The 4,998-nt window shown below is 46.6% G+C and overlaps 1 non-coding gene across 1 annotated transcript; it reads left to right on the top strand.

Moving 5' to 3' along the window:
* Positions 1 to 305: 305 nt before the first annotated feature.
* Positions 306 to 377, top strand: LOC146856377 (small nucleolar RNA SNORD2). Its single transcript, XR_014959017.1, has one exon. It is a non-coding gene; the product is annotated as a small nucleolar RNA SNORD2 (small nucleolar RNA).
* The last annotated feature ends 4,621 nt before the right edge of the window (positions 378 to 4,998 follow it).

Raw genomic sequence — 4,998 nt, 5'->3', positions numbered from 1 at the left:
GCCACGAAATTCACGTTGATTCGGGACCGCAACCAAATGATAAATCCTTACGCTTATCGCTTAAAACTGACTTGTGTTGCTCGTCTCTGTTTAAGACGGATTTAATGGCGGCTTTTTGTCTCCTACAGGGGTAGACTTTCGGACGAAGTGGAACCCAAGATCAGTGAAAGCTGAAATTCAGGTATTTCCTAGCTCTTTATTGTGTGGGTGAGCGGATTGCCGGCCCTAAAGCAAAGCTTGTCCACTGATGCCAAAACGTGGCCTGTGACCCAGGGCAGTGAAGGGTGGTACATCACGTGTGGACAAAGTGAAATGAGGGCTTAAACATCTTTCGGGACAGACAACCAAATGGTGATAAAACGTAATGCTGATCACTTTAGCGTCTCTATGTAGCTCCTTCACCGAGAATAGACATTTGATGAATTTTGAGGCCAGTCCCAGGATTGGCATGTTTTTCATATAAACTGTGTGTAGCAACACAATTTATAATTGGCTTTTTAGCGCCTCGGCATATCCTCTAAACGAGCTTCGTGTTTATGGTAATTCGGTGGTAGCGACTAAATAACGGGCCTTCTCCACGCCTGAGTAGTTTTCATACTAAATAACTTATAATTAAGAAGTTTCTTGTTCGGTTTGGAGGGAATGTGTCTAATCGTGGAGGTATGTGCACTAAGTAATACTAGTAGGTAATTTCATCGTTGCTAGTATTGGGCGTTAATAATTCATAAAGTATCGCAGCCTCACTCGAACGACATTTTTTCCTAGATACTTCCATCTGCTGTTGCTACTTCCTTTAGCAGAACGAAATTCACGTTGATTGTTGGTTTTGCACTAATGTTTATTTCTGTTTTTAACAGCATTCCGATGTCCGAAGGATGCGCAGTTCGTTCTAGAGGGAGACTATCTTCACAGCACAATTGCGGGTAAATATCAGACCACCTCGGACCTTCCCTAAAAGACTGAATTTCTGTAACGTTCCTTAAACTTTGCAGACTCTTGCGAGGGTATATTAAAGGCCTCACTCCACGAGGACTACACAGTTGTAGTTCATCACTACTTTGTGGCCAACATGCTGTTCAGATATCATTTTAATTGATTAAAACTACCGTGCTTGCTTAAATCACTGCTATGACTTGCGCTCAGTTCCACACGGTGGAAGCATTTAGTTTCCTTTTTCGGTCGAGCCTAGGCACACCCATCGTTTTCATTGGTTCCTTTTTAGGCGAGGGACCATCTGGTCTGCCGAAGGCAGAACCGTAAGTCCGGAGATTTAATGTTTCTGAGAGTGGCTATTTAGCCCGCCTCTCTTTTTGCCTCTCCTCCATTGGCTGGCTTCTTAAACGGAGGCCAGCCATTGGAGGAGAGAGCCGTCCCTCCAAATAGGCTCTGTCTTTTTCAGATTCGGGGGCGTGTTCCGTGCTGTTCTTTCCACTTTTTAGCCACGCCCATTTTCGAACAGCAGGAACACGCCCTCGATTCCGAAAAAGTTTCGAAGCTTCCATCCGCCATTTTTTAGCAATCACGCGAAGCTCTGAGGGCGTTGCAGGCGGCGCCGGGCTCGGGAATCCTGTGCACAGCTCCCAGGTGCAGCCTGCTCCATGCCCGGCTGCCCTGTGCGCATCACAGACCGACAGCCTCCTCCCGAGGATCCCGGTGGCTGCGCTCCACCCTCACCCCGGCCGCTATCTTCCAGTGCCGTCTGCGCCGCGGCACCAGCAGCAAACAGCTCTGGGATCGTGCACAACCGGGAGCTCCGTGTGCTCCCGGTTGTGTCCCATATAGTGGCTTTGAAAGTTGACAAATGTTACTGTAAATGACTATGACCCATACTTTCCCCAATAATGATTATTGGGGTTGTGTGTATCTTTTTGGGGTGAGAGGTCGGTCCGCAGCTTGCCAGTCTACAAGCGATTACTATCATCGAACACAGCCACGTATTGAGTGTTTATTGGTGGGGGCTGTTAGAGCCGTAGGTCTGGGTGGAAAGAACCCCCTTTACACTGGAGGTTCATGTACAGCTGTGCACTCACACCGCATGCAGTGCAGGGACACGGCCCGCAGGTGCCTTCGCACAAACAAGGAACCGGTCAGATCGAGGGATGGGGACACACCACAGCCCCATGGAAGGCCACTACAGAACTGGCTCTCTGCTCCAGGAGCGCCCTCAGCTCTGCGCCCCCCCTGCAGACTCCCTTTTACAGCTGGGAGCGCCCTGGACTTCAGAGCCCGCGCCGTCAGCACAGCGTCGCACTGAAGGCACGGGCGGGGCATTAACCCCTCTCTCCCAGGCGAGCCTGCGCCTCCCTTGTGTGAGGCCACCCTCCCATCCACTCCTGAAGCCTTGGTTGGAACTACGCAAGGACCCTGCATCACGCCACTGCAGGTGTGTGCGTTTCTGGGGATGGGAAGCAGCACAGTAACACCATGCACAATGTGAAAATGCCATTATGCAAATATAAATCACACCCGACAACATAAATTTCAGCCTGCCACCCCATCAATGGTTAATATTCACAGCCGGGTGTATTTACTGCCTACATAATAAATATGAGTTAGTGAATATAGCCCCAATACTCACCCCGCCCCAAAAAACAGCAGAAACAGTCCTTGGCACCCAAGCAGTCCTCAATATCCTAGCAATTTACTATTCGGAAGCCCACCGTCAGTGTAATCGAATTTAAAAAGTTTGTGGGCACACGTCATATTATATTTCAGATTTCATAATGTTTTCGAAAATTCTAATTCGCCATCACAGAGTTTTACATACTTCTGAGATAAAAAGGCTTAGTAATCACATTTGAAATTGAGTTAAAATGTGTTGATGTGTGTGCTGCAGGCAGTAAAACTTTTTTTTAAATCCAGGTGAAAAAGTCTAGTGTTTGGGGGTCTGTTGCCCTTTCGCCAGAATTTTGTAAATTTTTTGCAGTTTTATGTAGCGCTACGTCGACCGGAGCTATTGGAGGGCATTACTGTTCACCAGTTCCATTACACATGGTTTATTCGTTTTTGTAGCCACGAGGAGATTAAGTAATTTGTCTCGAATCACAAGTGGTTGAGCAGACGCCGAGATTCGAAACCGGTTCCTCAGTTTCAAATTCGACGGTGCTGGCCATAACGCCACATCCCTTAACGTCTTCCTAATGTTTACATCTCTTGGTCTTTAGGGTGTTGTAATGTTTCCTATATCTCACTACCTCACAACATCCCTCTCCCTCACTACATCACTGTTTCACTACCTCACTCTCTCTCACTACATAACTCTCTCTACCTCACTACTCCACTCTATCTCACTACCTCCCTATCTCACAACTTCTCTCTCTCAAAACATCACTACCTCACTCTCCAGCTCACAACCTCACAACTTCACTCTCTCACTCTCTACCTCAATCACTCTCTATCTCACTACCTCACTCTTTCTATCTCACTAACTCACTTTCACTCTCTCTTTCACTACCTCTCTATCTCACTACATCACATCACTCTATGCTTATATATCACTACCTCACAACATCCCTCTCCCTCACAACCTCACTCTTTCACTACCTCACTCTCTCTATCTCACTACCTCACTCTATATCTACCTCACTCCCTATCTCACTACCTCACTCTCTATTTCAATACCTCACTCTCTATTTCAATACCTCACTCTCTCTCTCTATCTCACTACCTCACTCTCTCTCTGCTAATGCAATAGTTATCACATATGCAAAAAAAAGCTAATGCCAATAGAAATGACAATGCCATTTATTTAGGGATACAAAAATGATAAAAAAATAATGAGCAATACCAATAGCTCTACCTATAATATTGCCGAGACCATTGCATTGTAAATGCTTGTTTAAACTGCAGTGAACAAATCCTCTTTGACACTACAAAAGATTAGTGCGCTATGTAAACAGTCGTTATGCTGGAGCCCGAGCTGTGAGCACGCAAAGGAATACCTGATACTGCATTCAGATTCAGAGGCTTAGCAAGACTGTCCTAATTGAAGCAAACAAAATTACCCTCTATGCCCTTTGGGAAGTAATTAATAACGCTCACTGGGTACAGTGTGCCCCGCAGACTCCAGGGGGCTGGTGCCACTGTACCGTCTGCACTCTGCACCAATGATAGTAAGCCCTTATTCGGAGAGCATAACATCATGTCAGTACGCTTTTTATTACACTATGATGTCACTTCCTCCCTGAAAAATAATGAAACCTTTTCATTGCACACACAAAACAGGAACAAATACCCTGGAAATAATATAACAGTAGAACATTTATTGGAACCTCAGAAATTGAAATGCTAGAAGGAAGTGCGGTCGTTTTGCACTACCAATATCTGGGTGGGTTCAACTCCGCATAAATTCACAGACATATTACGTCACAGGTACATGGTGATTGAATAGGACTGAGCAAGAGACAGCGGAAGATACCCATGAAAAACATTCAGTAAAGCTGGATTACAGGGGCTGAGCTCACTGCTGCATTTAGGAGGGTGGACAGAGGAGGAAGGTCGCAGGTCAACGGCTCCCAATCTCGCGCCCGCGCCAGCTGCAGATATCAGTGTGCACGAGACATCATGAAGCAGCCCATAACAGACCGGATACATCGAGGCCTGAGAGCGAACGGCTGGTGACTTTGGGCCCTATTAGGATGTGGCAATTAGGTGTACTTTCTGCTTGGGTTTCCCAGGTCTGGGGGTGTGCAAGTGGATTTTGCATGCAATATGCCCCATATTTTGTAGCTTGTTTTACCTGCTACAAATCGCAGGAGCAAACTCATATTGGGCAAAATTTGCATCCGGGTTGTAATTCCATTTTGGACACAAACAGGAGTGTGCACTCAAACCAGAGGCCTACATTTAATCAGGGCCTATGTTTTTTAGATCACATATACAACAGGGAGCTTCAACTGCTTGAAAGAGTACTTTAATTATATCTTGGCTTCAGGGCCCGACTGGGAACCGAAATCGGCCTTGGCAAACTGCTCGGCCGCCCCCCCCTGGAGGGCTGAG

This window comes from Triturus cristatus, chromosome 4_1 (assembly GCF_964204655.1).
Source record: "Triturus cristatus chromosome 4_1, aTriCri1.1, whole genome shotgun sequence".
NCBI lineage: Eukaryota > Metazoa > Chordata > Amphibia > Caudata > Salamandridae > Triturus > Triturus cristatus.
Note: the sequence above shows the minus strand (reverse complement) of the source record. Positions and strands in the feature narration are given on the sequence as shown.